The 17,545-nt window shown below is 37.7% G+C and overlaps 1 protein-coding gene and 1 pseudogene across 1 annotated transcript in view; one reads left to right on the forward strand and one right to left on the reverse strand.

The window, feature by feature from the left end:
- Positions 1–17,545, forward strand: part of PLCB4 (phospholipase C beta 4) — a 419,470-nt gene that overhangs the window by 205,193 nt on the left and 196,732 nt on the right. The gene's annotated exons all lie outside the window — the stretch shown is intronic.
- Positions 3,655–4,139, reverse strand: LOC132437637 (large ribosomal subunit protein eL21-like; annotated as a pseudogene).

Genomic DNA, 17,545 nt, shown 5'->3' on the forward strand with positions numbered 1-17,545 from the left:
AACAGTCACTCAGTAACTTTCTTAACTATGGCTCTGCTACAAGTCTAAGAGAAAAGCAATTAGATAGGCACACAGAGACCATTTTAGTTTTTACTTGTGTGTCTTTTTTTTTAACATCTTTATTGGAGTATAATTGCTTTACAATGTTGTGTTAGTTTCTGCTGTAACAAAGTGAATCAGCTATATGTATACATATACCCCCGTATCCACTCCCTCTTGCGTCTCCCTCCTACCTTCCCTATCCCACCCCTCTAGGTGGTCACAAAGCACTGAGCTGATCTCCCTGTGCTATGCAGCTGCTTCCCACTAGCTATCTGCTTTACATTTGGTAGTGTATGTATGTCAATGTTACTCTCTCACTTCGTCCCAGTTTACCCTTCCCCTTCCCCGTGTCCTCAAGTCCATTCTCTATGTCTGTGTCTTTATTCCTGTCCTGACCCTAGGTTCATCAGAACCATTTTTTTTTTTTTAGATTCCATATATATATGTTAGCATATGGTATTTGTTTTTCTCTTTCTGACTTAGCACTACTGGGCATATACCCTGAGAAAACCATAATTCAAAAAGAGTCATGTACCACAGTGTTCATTGCAACACTATTTACAATAGCCAGGACATGGAAGCAATGTAAGTGTCCATCGACAGATGAATGGATAAACAAGATGTGGTGCATATATACAATGGAATATTACTCAGCCATAAAAAGAAACAAAACTGAGTTATTTGTCGTGAGGTGGATGGACCTAGAGTCTGTTATACAGAGTGTATTGGGATCTTTACCCTCCTGTCTGAGGTGGTATTTATTGTCTTTCTGGACACAGGGCACTTACTTGTTTTTTGTGTTTTTTTTTGGTTTTTTTTTGGCCTAAGCTACTGTAATAAGAAAGGATAGAGGTACCCACACAATTTCAAATGTATCTTTGCTTTAGTAGGCTATCCTAAAATGGTACAAGTGGAAATAGCATGAAAATAAATAGATTCATTTATTGATTTGTTTAGACCTTAAATGTAAGTGAAATTAGTTTTTCCTCAACTACGTTCTGTAACACTGAATTAATTCTAGAATCTGTTTCAATGTAGCCATTATGACTAAGTTATAACAATGACCTTTGATCTGTCAGATAAAGCCTAATTTTGAAATAATGCCCATCAGACCCTCATCTGCTGTACTTTTGAAAACTGCAGCAAGAAAATCCAGTTTTTAACCCAAATAGTTCATGGTTCTTAGGGAATTCAGAATTAAGTGACCACCAAGAACTATTTCAGAAGTGACCAGAAATGGAATGGTCTGCATTTTGATGAGGAGAAATGAAGAAGAAGCCATGTTGGTAACTATTTGAATCTGGATTACTCTGTGGCATCCAGATCATTCATTAACATGGTCCAACAAGCTAGAATCAGCAGATACTGATGAAAAACAGACAGCTGAAAGAGTAGGATCAATGTGAACAAACCTATCAACTGAGCCAGAAGAAACAGAAATAAATGAGAAGAGATAAATCCTTAAAATCATTCAAAATTTTATCATCAGGGAGAGTTAAAAACAGACTCCTATGGAAGAGGAGTAGTTCAAGACCAAGAAGGGATTCTTGGAAATTAAAATGTAATTGTTGACTTAAAAAATAATAGTATAGTGAAAAGATGAAGAAACCTTCCAGAAAAACGGAGCGAAAGAACAAAGAGTTGGAAAATATGAGTGAAAAGATGAGACATGATAGCGGTCCTACATATTTTTATAGAGGGTCTGGAAAGAGAAAATTGAAAAAAAAATTGGAGGAAATAAAAGATACATTCACACACACATTTTTAACTTTTCCAACTCTTCAGACAGCAAAGGCCCTCTGAGTGCAAAGTAGGTTGAGTAAGCATATGAGTGGATTGGTAATTAAACACATTTTCCTGATATTTCAGAACACCAAGGAGCAGGAGAGGATGCTAAAATATTCCAGAAATGGGAGTGGGATAGGGAATTGACCACAGAGATGATTTCTAGAGGACAAGAGAATGATACCTTCTTGGTTTGGTAGGAATTTTGATTCTGTTCCCAACAAACTGCAAATTCAGTATGAAGGGAAAATAAAAGCATTTTAAGACAAGTAAGAACTAAAACATTTGCTCATCCCCAAGCCATTCCTAAAAGAATTAATGCAGCAAAATAAAAGAGAGAAATGTGGGTTCCAAGGATAGGTGGATAAACTAAAATAATACAAAAAACAAGAAACCCCAAGATAGTAGGTCTTTGGCAAATGGTTAAAAGAAAAAAAAAAGCTGTCAAAAGCAGAATAGGATTTTTAGGGATCTCTAAAATCCTAAAAGCAAATGAAATTTCTATAAGAGAAAGTGCGATAAAACTGCATGTTCTCAGTTAATGGAGTATTTAAGTGGGGCCCTTCTCGACTCAGTTTTCTTTGTTCTGGTTCTTGAAGCAGCACAGGTGAGAGCAGTGTTGTATGGCCTTCTCTTCCTTCACATGCACAATTTGTTTCTGCAGAGAGTATTTACCATGTAATTTTCATATTGTAAATGCTGTTCATTTTTCAATTTACAAGCATCACTGTGTAAAAAAGTTATAGTACAGAACATGGTATAAATGATAAAACTTTGACAATGTGAGAGTAGTAATTTGCTAGAGAAAAGTTGGGAGGTGGAAAGGGGAAGAATGTGAAAGGAGACAGAGGGACCCTAATCCCTCATTTTACAGAGAGAGCAAGATAGCACTGCCTCAATTTGGTGAGTTAAGAAGAGAGGTTTAAACTGTCTACAGATCAATTGAAAAACAAAATATTATACAATATTAGCAGTGGTGAAGAGAAGGAAAAAAAGGGAATGGCATACTGTGGAGTCAAATGATAATTTTTAAGTTGACAAATCAAGAAACAGTGTTTTGAGCATATTATCTGGAGGTACACTTTCCAATTCAGTAGCTACTGGCCAGGCGAGGTTATTGAGCCATTGAAATGCGGCTCATCCAAATTGAGATGTGCTGTAAGGAAAATACACATCAGATTCCCAAGGCTTAGTATGAAAAAAATGAATGTTAAAATACCTCAGTCATTTTTAATATTGAATAATGTTGAACTGATAGTATTTTCAGTCTATTTAAATAATATATTGCTAAAATTAATTTTACCATTTTCTTTTTGTTGTTTTTAATGTATTACTAGAAAATTTAAAATTACACATGTGATTCGCTAGAGTTCTATTGAATAGTGCTGCCTCTAGAGAGGCATAGAGGTAGACTAGAGGAGTTGAAATCAGAAATGATCAATTTATTTGTACCATTGTGGGAGTGGACTGGTGTGATGGGAAAGGAAGCCTTTTTGTCTTATACTTTTATATCTTTTAGAAAATTGTTTTTTATTAAATATTGAGCAGTTTCGAAAGGGTATTTGTAAAATATATGAAAAGCATGAGGAAGAACGAGATAATAAATATTCTTAATCACCACCCAGTTTAAGGAAACAAAGAAGCAAAAACAACCCACCATTTACATTGAAGGCATTTCTCCCTCCCACCCCAAGCTCCTGGACTGTTTTAATTTTTATTATTGTCATCATAATAAAAATAATCATATGCCTTTCAAGAAAGTTTTTAAGTGGAGGATATCTTTTTTTTTTTTTTTACAGTCCAGGTGTTTTATCTTCTTTACATCCATCATACCATGAATTCATAGGGATTGGGCTCCAACAGTTTAGGCTCCTTTCCACCGGTTCTCACAAAGTGTGCTTCTCTGGGTGGGGCAGGCTGGCGCTTCAGTTGAACCCAAGTACCTTTCTCTTTGGCTTCCTTCTTTTTCTGATCATTTTCCTTCTCCCGTTTCAGGAATCTATATCAGCTCTTAGAGTGCTTAATATGCTTGATACACACGTTAATTCTCTTGGCAAGAATCTTGCCCTTAACTTGTTTGTTTACAATGATGCCAACAGCATGCGGGGTAACACGTAGACTCTCCCAGTTTTGCCGTGGTAACATTTGTGGGGCATTCCTTTTTGAACAGTGCCCATTCCCTTGATATCTACAATATCACCTTTCTTATAGATTCGCATGTATGTGGCCAAAGGAACAACTCCATGTTCTCTAAAAGGCCTAGAGGACATGTAGTGGGTGCCCCTCTTCTTTCTCTTTGTGTTGGTCATTTTGGTGAATTACTGGAAGATGGCAGTTCCGGCCAAAAGGCAGGATATATTGTATAGTTTTTTTGTTTGTTTGTTTGGGTAATTTGGCAGTATTAAATTTTAAAATGGCTATGCTATTGGAATTAGTTGTTCCCTTTGAGAAATATGTTTTATGTGTTCCAAAAAATGCAAACTGCAAAGAAGTATGTAAAACTTGATGTCATTTTAATTTTTCTTAAAAACATGGATGTTTGTATATATACTTTATAACTATGCATGTACACATACATATACATGTATATGCTGCCATACACATAGACATGATATATGTATGTATACACACGAACGTATGCATAGTCAGTACCTGGTAACATTGCTTATCTCTCATAAGTCTGATTGGAAGGGTATTTTCTTGTTTTATACATTTTCAGAGGCAGATGATCATGCAATTATAATTTTATTTACTTAGTGGTGATAATTTTCTGTATTTTTCCACATGAAAATACTTGAAGAAATAAAATAAATATTTAAATATGTTTGAACAGTTAGGGCTTTTTTAGAAGAGAACACATTGCCTTAGAAGATAGGAAGCAACATGTTTTGAATTTTTTAAGTTACACAAAAAGTATTAAAGCCATCATTTTTCTTCTCCCCCACCCCAAGTGTATTAGTCCAAGAGGCAGGTGTTATCACTTTCAAACCAACCCTAAAGCTGATTCCTTATCTCATCCTTTCAGTCTAAGGCACTTGGAAAGAATACAACAGTCTTCCTCCAGTGCTTCCTTTCCAACACAAAATTTAAGAAGCCTGTCAGCAAATCACATTAATGTAATGAACTGTACTTCCCACAGGACAGTCAAAACAAAGGAGATGCATGAATCATTTTAATTTGATGAATGTAGGCCATGATATATAGGTAATGTTTACTTTTTCTCTAATTATACGTGTTCATGAGCACTGAAAAGAACCTTTTTTGCGGGGTGGGGGGCAGAGCGCCATGCAGCTTGTGTGATCTTGGTTCCCCAAGCAGGGATTGAACCTAGGCCACCGCAGTGAAAGCACTGAGTCCTAACCACTGCACTGCCAGGGAATTCCCTGAAAAGATCTTTTTTACTTCATAAAATTACAAAGAAGAAATGAACTATTTACTTCAATCCTATCATCCAGACATAACCATTAATAATATTTTGTTATATTTATTTCTAGTATTTCCAGACGTAAACATAAACTATATTTTGAAACTTTGGACATATCATGTGTATGTCTTCTGTTTTTTTCCCCAAAACCATTATATTTGGAGTGCTTTTTCATGGCATTGAATATTCTTCATAGGCATAGTTTTAATAACTTTGGAATAGATCATTTTAGAGAAATCAATGAAAAATATATTATGAGTTTAAATTGGAAATGAATATATTGCATTTTTATTGGGGTTGGGATTGAACATATTTGTTCTTCTAGGGGAGTTTTAGTATACAATTGATACCATAAGTGAAAAGATAATGAAATGTTTACCTTGTCATAATCAATAGCAATTTTCTTAGCTGTATTAGGTGAATGGAAGTCTTTATGGATGTGGAAGACATGTCCAGAGACACATCTTGAATGAAAACAGATGGTTGTATACTTCTGTATCCACCAATAGATGAAAAGGCGGAAACTTCATTAATGCAAAGTGGCGTAGAGCTGTAACCATGCATCTCAGGACAAAAATGAATCTAGATTCTGTTCTTGTCTCAAGGAGGCAGAAGGTTAAAGGCTTATCTTTGCCAGGCTGTTTACCCCTAACGGATGACTCATTAGGCATAAGCTAGCCTTGTCAAGGTGAATTCCACCGGTACCAAGTCTAATACGTATCATGAAAGATGGGATGTGTTAGTGGTTATGGAAAGGGGTGTGTGTGGAATTATATCTTCTGAGGTCAAGTGGATGAACGGGGTTGGATAGGTGGGGGAAGGAATTGTCTTTAGGATAGGTAGGAATCCAGGAGCTGGTACCACCTGAGGAGAACCACTGGATTTTTATTTTAGGTGGAAGATCAGAGACATTTACAAGGATTATAATAAGGAAGAGTGTGATAAGGCAAGATGGGAGGATCAAACATGTAGTCAAATGAATGAGAGAGTGGAGAGAGGAACTTATAAAAATCAAAGCTCCCACCTCCCAGATGCCTTCTGTGGGCCAGCCACCTCTCTCCTGTGGGTGGAATGCGAGTCACCTGCTTAGGGGACAGTGATGGAGGAGTAGGCCGGGTTTCTTTTTACTTGGCATGTAAGGATAATAAGGTTGAAGGAAATGGGAAGGAAGGACATAGATTGAAGTAAACAGAGCCTTAATTATTAAAAGAGTTTGAAGAGTTGACATTGTCTGACATTTCAAGAGGAATTAAAGGCTCCTTTTAAATGATTCACAGAAGGTCATAGGATTGTTCACAGGTAGCCCCAGGAAGTTGCCCACCACTACTGGATATGGACGTGAACTCTTTATTCCTCTAAGATCCTGACCTCTGGGACAGAGAGTGTATTCGCTGATGAAAAGTAAAACTACCTTCCCTTTGCATTAGGATTTGTAGGCTCCCTCTCAAGCTAGTTTAAGCAAGAAAAAGGGGAATTTATCAAAAGGATGCAGGGCTGTTTCCAGGGATCCCATGGTAAGAAAGGAAGAATCTGAAAATAGGAACTAAAAAGCTTTCAAGTATCCAGGCGGCAATTGATTTTCAGGTGCTCTCTCATCTCTGCTTCTCCAGTGCTATTTTTCTCTGTCCCCGTTTCTCTTTCCACATGAGGTACAATGACGGTTCCAGATGTTTACATCCCCTGGTTCAAGTAACTCATGACTGGCCCTCGGAAGTCTGACCCCAAATTCTCAAGAGAGGAAGAAGCTGATTGGCTCAGCTTGAGCACATGTATGTCCATCCTTGGTCCAGTCAGCTCTGGCCAATGGTAAGATCCTAGCACAAATATAGGTGCCATTGATATGCCATGGAAATGGGTCAGATAATAATTCTCAAAGAAGTTGTGGGCTCCATGGGCTCTCCAAAATTGACCACTACCACTGACCCCTTAGTAGATGTGGGGCAGGGGACATAGCCTTTCACCATCACTGTGTTTTCTTTTCCACCAAAAATAATATCTAGCTCCTTGCACTTGAAAATGTGGTCCATGAACCTGCAGCATTAGCATCGCATGGGAACTTAGAAATGCAGACTCTTAGGCCCTACCCCAGACCTACTGAATCAGAATCTGACAGTTCACAAGGTCTCCCAACAATTGTAGGACATACTATTTGAGAAATGCTGATTAGACAGAGGAGCAAATTAGGAACCACAGATTAGGGCTGTTAAAAGGGCTTCTTCCAGAGAGGGATGGCGGCCAAATTGTTTTGTCTGAACTTCAGCTGAGAGCCTTCCCCTGCCCTCACCCATGCTTCCTTTTGAGTGCATTTCTGCTGGAAATTCAGCGTTCAGGATGAGGATGGAGAGGGATGCCGGTGTCTGATGTGGGAACCATAGTGTATGTTGTCCTGTTTTGGCACTGAGAGGTGATCTGTGGGGTGAAAAAAGGAAAGAGAAAAGCAATAAAGGTGTTAATATCATCGTCAAAATGGAAGTATCGGCAAGCTTGCTTTTTTTTTTAACATCTTTATTGGAGTATAATTGCTTTACAATGGTGTGTTAGTTTCTGCTTTATAACAAAGTGAATCAGCTATACATATACATATATCCCCATATCTCTTCCCTCTTGCGTCTCCCTCCCTCCCACCTCCCTATCCCACCCTTCTAGGTGGTCACAAAACACTGAGCTGATCTCCCTGTGCTATGTGGCTGCTTCCCACTAGCTATCTATTTTACATTTGGTAGTGTATATATGTCCATGCCACTCTCTCACTTTGTCCCAGCTTACCCTTCTCCCTCCCTGCGTCCTCAAGTCCATTCTCTAGTAAGTCTGTGAATTGGTACAGCCACTATGGAAAACAGTATGGAGGTTCCTTAAAAAACTACAAATAGAACTACCATATGACCCAGCAATCCCACTACTGGGCATATACCCTGAGAAAACCATAATTCTAAAAGAGTCATGTACCAAAATGTTCATTACAGCTCTATTTACAATAGCCAGTAGATGGAAGCAACCTAAGTGTCCATCATTGGACGAATGGATAAAGAAGATGTGGCACATATATACAATGGTATATTACTCAGCCATAAAAAGAAATGAAATTGAGATATTTGTAGTGAGGTGGATGGACCTAGAGTCTGTCATACAAAGTGAAGTAAGTCAGAAAGAGAAAGACAAATACCGTATGCTAACACATATATATGGAATCTAAGAAAAAAAAATGTCATGAAGAACCTAGGGGTAAAACGGGAATAAAGGCAAGCCTGCTTTTAATTAGGTAGTCATTATCTTGAAGTTAATAAATGTCACTTATATATTAAGTCACTAACCTACCTCTGTTTTTATGTCCAGCTCTGCAAGTTTTTAAAGTCCCTAAAATGGCATCTTTTCATGAAGCTTGAGCTCTTTTTGAGCTAAACCAAAAACTTTTGATTATGGAGAAATTACTAGGTTGATTGTTTAGAATATAGATACCCTCAAGAAACTTACTAGGTAGAACATCTTTGTCAGCAATTCAGAAATCCATGCCATTAGCGTTTTGGACTTTGAAGTCTAAAAAAATGAATTTCAGACACTCTACTTTGCAAGAATTCTATTTTCCTACTTTTCTCTTGTTTACTCCTTAAAATAATCCTGGGAACTGACGTGGGTCATGATAACCTGCCATTGCTGTTAAATCAAACTGCTCATTTGCAGGGAAACATTTATTATTTAGTAACTTAACCAGAAATCCATAAAAAAAATACTTTCTTATAAAAATCCTTGCTTTGTAAACTGCCAGAAGTGACCAGATGGAAATAACAAGAATTTCTAGTTCTGCAGGCAAACAGGAAGCCCCACCTCCGTAGGACCCTGCTGACACCATTTCAGAACTTTTTTTCCAACTTATTTTGTTGGAATAGAAGCATTTGGGCTTACCGGATCAGACTGGAATTTTTGAAGCCAACTGCTCTAATACCCTTGGTATTCCAGGTGACCAAATTTCTATATTCATTAAAAGAAAGTATCATTTTGTCTGATGGTTTAACATCCTTATATTGGATAGAAATATAGAAGTATCTGGAAATCTCTGAGTACTGTTTCTCATCCTTGGCTGCACATTGGAATCACTGGAGAGCTTTGACAACTACTGATGCCTGAGCCGCACCTCTGGAGATTCCCATGTAATTGTATGCAGCCTGGGCATGGGGATTTTTAAACCCTCTCCTCCAAGGAGAACCATCCAAGGTTGAACCATCATCTTATGGACCTGTTCAACAAACAGTCCCACTGAGGGGCATTTGCAGGTACGCTTGTCAAAATGCAGACTCCCAGCTACCAGCCCAAGAGAATCAAACTCAATAGTTTGGGGACAACTTTAAGAATCTGTATCTTTAAGCAAGCCAAGCTCTGTTGAGAATCCAATAGAGGAGACCCTTGGGCCACACTTAGAAACACTTTATTGGAGATTATTTCTAAAAAGAGAGTGACTGGAAGAACTGAAATGTATTCAGTGTTGGGTTGTTAGGGATCCATCAGCAAGTGATTCAGGAATATTTTAAAAAGATGAAAAAACAGTATTGTGATATAGGGACAAGACTCCTTGCATAACGATAAAAGAGTGGAGTTCTGGGCCTCATTTTGCTTCTCTAACCAGTTCTGTGGCTCCAGGTAAGACACCCAGTTTCTCTGGTACTGAAGCTCTTTGCCTCTCAAATGAGGACCTTAGGAAAGATTAATCTCAGGTCACCTGAAGCTCCAATACTTGATGAGTTGCTGATAGTAAAGACTTTCTATTCTCATGAATTCTTACAGAAATTTCCAGCAGGACTCTTGATGTTTGCCCTAAAGCAGTGGGGCAACAAGCATAGTAGCTTCTCTATCACCTGGGCTCAAGAAATGCAAAGTCTTGAGCCCTGCCCCAGACTTGCTGAAGCTGAATCTTTGAGAGTGAGGGCCACTGCTCCAAAAATAGTACTTGGAAAAAATAAAGTTGAGAAGTGTTCTTTTAATCTATAGTGAAGGAAAATCACCTCTATAAGTATGAACTTTTAACACCGTTTATAAATGTTACAATATCTTTGTTGGCAAGCTGATTCAAATTGAAGGGGAACTCTTAAAAAATACTGAACTCAGGCTTCCCTGGTGGCGCAGTGGTTGAGAGTCAGCCTGCCAATGCAGGGGACATGGGTTCGTGTCCCGGTCCGGGAGGATCCCACGTGCCACGGAGTGGCTGGGCCCGTGAGCCACGGCTGCTGAGCCTGCGTGTCCAGAGTCTGTGCTCCGCAACAGGAGAGGCCACAACAGTGAGAGGCCCACATACCACAAAAAAAGAAAAAAAATACTGAAGTCTAGAGACCTGATACACCAAGTGTGGTCTCCTAACTGTCAACATTATCATCACCTGAGAATTTGTGAGAATTGCAGAATCTCTGGCTCCACCCCAGACATACTGAATCAGAATTTGAATTTTTTTTTTGCTCAAGAAAATCGGATAATTTATTTGCAAGTTAAATTCTGGGAAACACTGTTCTAGATAAAGATGTTAAAACTGTAATGACACGTTTCCTTACCTTCAAAATATTATTTATACACCTATCAGTAATCAGTTCCTCCCACACACCTGTAGGCAAATCTAGGGAAAAAATGTTCTTTTAAGTTTGTTCTGCACTTGTTTCAACTTAGTAATTGGTAGGTGTTGTCTTCCTTGTATTTTGAGGCATTTAAACCTTTTTTCCCATTCTTCCTTGAAGAAAGTTACTTAACACTTTTATTTTTTCTTCCTTTTTTTTTTTTTTCTCTTTTGAAGCTGCCATCTCAGGCTGGATCCCTATATTACTCGAGAATATTTTTTAAACTTATTTTTCTGATATCTGGCCCACTTCTTTAAGGTGGAGGATGGGCAGAGTATTGTTGAGTTGTTTTGTTTTTTATTTTATTTTGTTGTATATTGTGATTCATTGCTATGTCTGTAGCGGTCTCAATAAAATTATAAGTTTGAAGATTAACATTAAAGTGTAACAAATTATAAATTAGAAGATTAACATTGAATTACAGAATTTCCTTTTGAAATGGAAAAATTCATTAAGGATCCATTAATTCCATCAGTAGAGCCTTCTACATTACCAATAAAGAAGAACGAGCCCTGTGCAGTGATCACCTTTGGATAGGCAGAGGCAACTTGAGATTTCACGATCAGAACAGGGCAGATTGGGTGTAAAATAGATGGAAATGGAGCCCAGTACTGTGTGCATTTTCTTGTGTGGCAACTTTTAAAAATAATTTTTAATCACTTTATCATTTAAGTATGCTAGTATAGCTCCTAGGTTTCAGGATATTTTCAGCCTTCTCAAAAAATAGGTGAGTTCTGAAAAAATTTTATTGGCTTCAAAATATAAGATGAAAGCTACAACAAAATGACTGTTTCATTAAATGTCTCCCAAATAAGACACTTCATTGTCAACTATTTCATCAACCATGACATTATCTCAACTTGTAACTTAAATCATCCTCGTGGACTTATATACCAACTACATCTGCTGTGAGTACCATTCAGTGTGTTTGATATGATTCAGGGTGATGCTAAAAAATAAGAATTTGTAGAACAACAAAGATCTTAAATCCCTGACCTGCCATGGTTAACTACTTCCTTTCTTCTTTTCTATGATTATTCCTTATCTACTTTCCTATTTAGAAGTAGAAATTGGTCAGGGTTTTTTGTTTGTTTTTGGTAAAAATAAAAATGTGCCATAAAAGGGCAATTTTTGGTCAAGTTTTGTGGGATTGTTTTTCTCTAGAAAAGCGATTCTTGATCTTTTGAGGAATTAACTCATTTGAGAATCTCATGAAAGCTAAAGAAACTGCTCTAGAAACATGAAAGTATGCACGAAAATATACATTTGGGGCTGAAGGTTAACGTTTTAGTAAAGGCTCTTTGGATGACAAAAATTAGTAAAACAAACTAACAAATAAAATTAACTAATATGTTGACTTTCGGAGTTTTAAGCAAGCAAAGGATAACTTTTTGGTTCACGTAGCTGGAAAGGTGCTTCAGATACAGCTGGTTCCAGGGTCTCATTAGTCTAATTGTACTGGACTTGGCTTCCTTTGTCCCTCTGACATGCTTCTCCTATGTTTGGACAGTTCTCTGACTTTACATGTTAGTCATTGATAGCTCTAGCATCAAACCTAGCAGAAGAAAGACTACTTCCCAGGTATCTCAGATATATCAGATATCAAATGTATCACATATATCACAAGTGAACTTGTTGATCCCGATTGGTCAGATCCAATATTCTGTCCATTCCTTAGCCAGGCGCATTCCATCCCTCACCATGGGAGATCCGAGCCCAGGTCACAAGCTGCACTTCTGGAGTCAGTATCGCTGGGACCTCAGGAATGGAGAGCAGGAGAGGGGAGGACTTCAAGATGAACATTATTAGGACACTCTTGTCAATGGAATGGGGAGTGATGTTAAGGGGCAAAGGCAACCAGAAGCCACTGCCATGAGCAACTCCTGCTTTAGAGATAAAGAAACCATCTAATTAGCTCAAGCCAACCTTTTTTTACTCCTATAGAGCCCAAAATACATGCACATCTTATTCATTCCTTTAATAAAAATGTATGGTGCACCTTCTGTACATGTATATTTTCAACCATTCATCCATGACCCTTATCCTCACGGATGCATTTTTTTGAACTTGTCATCACATACCTTGTCTAAAATGCTGTGCTTGTGTTAGCATTTGAGCAGTGTGGGTAAGCACATTGTATTTCCTCAAGTATCTTCCCTAGAAGTGTAAAAATGCAGGTGTCTCAGTCCCTAAGCATCCAAACTTATTCCTAATACTTCAGGCTATGTTTGCCAAGCCTCATGGGAAGTTTGTCTTTAAACAAGTCTGCAGTACTTATTTTAGGCTTGACTAATGTGGTTCATTGTTAACATGAAATGAAAGATACATTTAAAATCTGCAAGTAGTGAACAACAGGAAACCTATGAGAGACATGCTAACAGTTGTCAGAAGGTAAAAGGGTTTATGTTCTGTCTTCATTTGTCAGTCATGGGACTGATAGCTAGGGTTGGAATGGACAGAATACCTGGATCTGACCAGTTGGGATTAAACACAATTCTGAAACTTTATTTGAGATACCTGGGAAGTAGAGTCTGTCTTCTGCTAGGTTTGATACTATCAGATATCAGCCTGGAGCTGTCACCTATAAGAGATAATTTGTTTAACATCTATCCTCATTCCAACACAGTTAAAGAGGGCTGAGTGATACTGAAAACTTTGCAAAACAGTGGTAGCTTTACTTTGGCCATGGATTGCTGAATTTAATGGGACATTTCTGGAATGTTTAAATAATCCCATCTTTAAAGACCATGAGATGGGACTATTTTATAAATAAATTGGCCTTTTATGTCAGCAGAGATGAAGTCAGGAAATGGAAACCACGCCAGGTGTTTCAAGCAGAAGAGATTTAATACAGGGGACTGGGTGCTTACAAAATGGCATGAAAGACTGAAGAATGAGGAATGTGTGTCCATCCCTGGACTTTTGAGTTCAAAGGCATGCCACTGTTGCTACTGCTGCCAAAACTTCCTCTAAAACCTGTATCTTTCAGACCTTGCTTGCTAGGAGAAGAGCAGCAGGAAAATGGCCACTGTCTTTCAGATATTTAATTAGTGCTTCTAATTGGCTCCAATTCTAACCAGAACCCAGCTGCAAAGAAGTCTTAGAAATGTAATGTTTAGCTTTCTGGCCTCCCCAACCGAAGAAGGGTGGAATGGAGTACACAGACAATCTACAGTATATACTACAGCTTTTAAAAATGCAACCAGTTTCTCAAAGAGATACCTGCATTTCTGTGTTCATTGCAGCATTATTCAGAGTAGTCAAGATACGGAAACAACCTAAGTGTCTGTCAGCAGATAAGTGGGTAAAGGAAACATGATACACACACACACACACACACACACACACACACACTGGAATGTTATTCAGCCTTAAAATAGAAGGAAATCCTGCCATTTACAACATGGATAAATCTAGAGGACATTATGCTAAGTGAAATAAGCCAGACACAGAAAGATAAATACTGCATGATCTCACTTATATGTGGAATCTGAAAAAGTCAGACTCGTAAAAACAGTAGAATGGTGTTTGCTAGGGGCAGAGGGGTGGGGGAAATGGAGAGATGTTAGAGAGTACAAAGTTCCAGTTATATAGGATAAATACGTTCTGGAGACCTAATGTACAGCATGGCAACTATAATTCATGATACTGTATTGTATACTTGAAATTTACTGAGAGTAGATTTTATGTGTTTTCACCACACAAAAGTACCAAAAAAAAAATGGTGACTATGTGAGGTGATAGATGTTAGCTTGATTGTGGTAATCATTTCACAATGTATACATATATCAAAACATCCTATTATACACCTTAAATATATACAATTTTTATTTGTCAATTATACCTCAGTAAAGCTGGAAAAAAATGGGTTTTCCTGGGATTTTATAATGAAATTCTATTTTTTGTTCAAGTGAAACCACCTATCTACTACAATTTTAAATAGTGTTAAGATTAGGCCTCAGTAAACAATGAACTGTATGTTTTCTTCTTTTTAAACTTTACATTTGAATTTACAGACAGTACAATTCACATTTTTGGTTTGAGTTATATGAGTTTTGCCAAATACATTGAGTCATGTAACCACTGACTGATAATTAGGATACAGAGCAGTTCCATCGCTCCGGAAAAATACTCTTCTGCTGCCTGTTTGTAGTTAAGCCCTTTCTACATCCTTAACCCCTAGCAACCGCTGATCTGCCCTCCATCATTAATAGCTTTGCCTTTTCCAGAATAGCATAGAAATGGAACCATACAATTTGTGTTGAATCCCACATTAGGACAGTGTATTTGAGTTTCTTCTCTGTTGTTTCTGATAAAGATAATCCATTTATTATTGCTGAATCGTATTCCATTGTATGTATTTACCATTCCTGACTTTCATTTTGAGAGTATAAAAGTTTTGAGAGTGTCCTTTTATTTAAAATCTCCTTATATATTTTTAAATAGTTCTAATTTGCCTCTTAATCATGACAAAGAAATGAAGAAGACAAATGTCTTCCCTTTCCTGGATGACTTCAAACTAGGTGTTCATCACGACAGTTCATCAAGTTATATAGTCTGATTGTGATTCCTGAATAGGAACACGATAATTAGACAAATCTCAAGAACTGGAATTTTTTCTATTCTGATAGTTAGACCAAGTGCCTAGAATGTATTAGGTGCCCATTCTTATCACTTCAATGAGTTTTCCAAAAGATGAAATACTTTTTAAATGAAGTATTTGTTGATTGGTGCCAGATTAGAACTGAAAGGCCAGTGAAGGCCACCTAAATTTTTATTTGAAAAAGTAGAATCATTTTTGGCTTTATTCACAAAGAGCCTTTCCTGTAGACAGATTTCAGCATATTTTGATGATTCATTGTAGAAATGTGTTTATTAATTACAGTAGGAGAAAGCATTACCAGCTAACAGCTAAGAAAAGGAGAAAAGGTTACATCATTCAGTTTCAGGTTCCTAAAGGCATTAGTGGGCAGAATGTAATTAACCAGCTTTGGATTCATCCAGTTTGAGGACTTATCCCCCATCTCTTTTCTGCAGGGTTCGGTGATCATTCATTATCTCAAGTTTTTTGGTTTTGCATTTTAAATTTTATTTGAAAAGCAGAACCCTGATGGCACTGTGCTTTCTTAGGCCCAGTTGAACAGTCAGGGGTGAAGAAACCAAGAAGTTTTCTTACAATTACAATACCCCAGACATCCTGTATGTTACATGCATTGTCTCATGACCTTATCCGGTAGGTAGTATTATTACCCACATTTAAGTGTTAAGAAAGCTGAGGTTAAAAGAAGTTAGGTAACTTTCCCAAGATTCACATAGCTCATCAAGAAGAACTTGAACCCAGGGCTGCCTGGTAACAAAGTCTATGCTTTTAACCACTAACTTTTAGCTTTTCCATTGCAGTTAAACTATTTCGTATGTATCTAATTATGTGCATTTATCATTAAGATGATACCTGCTTATCCAGATTACTTACCTCCATCAATCATTTTTGAACAATGTGAAGTATGAGTAGGTAATACATCCTGCATAAAATATTTGTGGCCCAGTGAGATGACTAATTAGTAATCCTGAGCTTCTTCCAAGAAGGGTTGCCCATGTGCAACTTTAGTGGAGTTTTCTACAGCACTTGGGCCTGGAGTCAGAAGTCACATTTAATGTCCAGGCTAACCACATTAGTTGAGGCTTTTAGAGTGTGTGCTTATTGGATTTTAGAGGGATATGTTTTGACCTGATGTATAAAAACCTTAATAACAGAACTTTGTTGCAGTGGGATTCTGCTATATTATTTGAAAATAATTTGATGAAACTAAATCAGATCAGGGACTTGTAGCTAAAGCATTCTAGGCACTTTAGTAGACATTTAAAAATGCTCTGCTAAAGAGGATGCTGATGGGCGATCAGAAATTCAAGATGGAGCGTGACTAATGTCCTACACGCTGCCATGGTTATCATCATAAAGTGTCTACAAAGGGCTCCAACTTAGATGATCAAGCCACCTGACCCCCCAGTCAAACATAAGGCTGGACAAGATTGTTTTAGCATGTTCTACGTACATTTCATTGTGGCAAGTCATGTGCTTTCTAGGTTCTTTTGTGCAAAGCTAATAAGCTACAGGAGAGGCCGTTAATCAAATTGTTTTAGAGTGTATTCCATTTCTGAGGGTGAGTAGGTGTGACACGTTTCACTGTGAGCACACCCTTAATATTAAAAGATGGTCTAGGTTGGTACCAGACAAGGTCAACTTGCTCTTGTGTCTAATGAAAATGTCCTCGCAGTTTGTTCACTGGGAGCAGTTAACTTGACTTAGCTTGTGAGCTTCTGGTTACAGGAATTATTTTTCTCATTTCGTTCTGCCTCTTGGTACATAGTACAGTATCTGATACACAGTAGGTACGTATATATATATATATAGTATGTGTGTATGAGTGTAAAATACTTCAAAGCTACATGGGAGGAAATCCCATGTGATTCAGGGGAGGCTGGGAACTCTTCGGGGACTGGAAATCTTTGATTGCTTCAAATCCTCAGTTGGTATATATTTATTAAAGAGCAATGTATTGAATGTTTGGCATAGATAAATGTTTTGCAGGAGGGATAATGATATACTTGTTTTTGCAAAGCATACAATCAAGGGGGAAAGATCTGCAGATGGAACCTAGCATGTTTCTACTACTACGTTTATTATTAGTCCTGCCTAACA

This window comes from Delphinus delphis, chromosome 15 (genome assembly GCF_949987515.2).
Source record: "Delphinus delphis chromosome 15, mDelDel1.2, whole genome shotgun sequence".
NCBI classification, from domain to species: domain Eukaryota; kingdom Metazoa; phylum Chordata; class Mammalia; order Artiodactyla; family Delphinidae; genus Delphinus; species Delphinus delphis.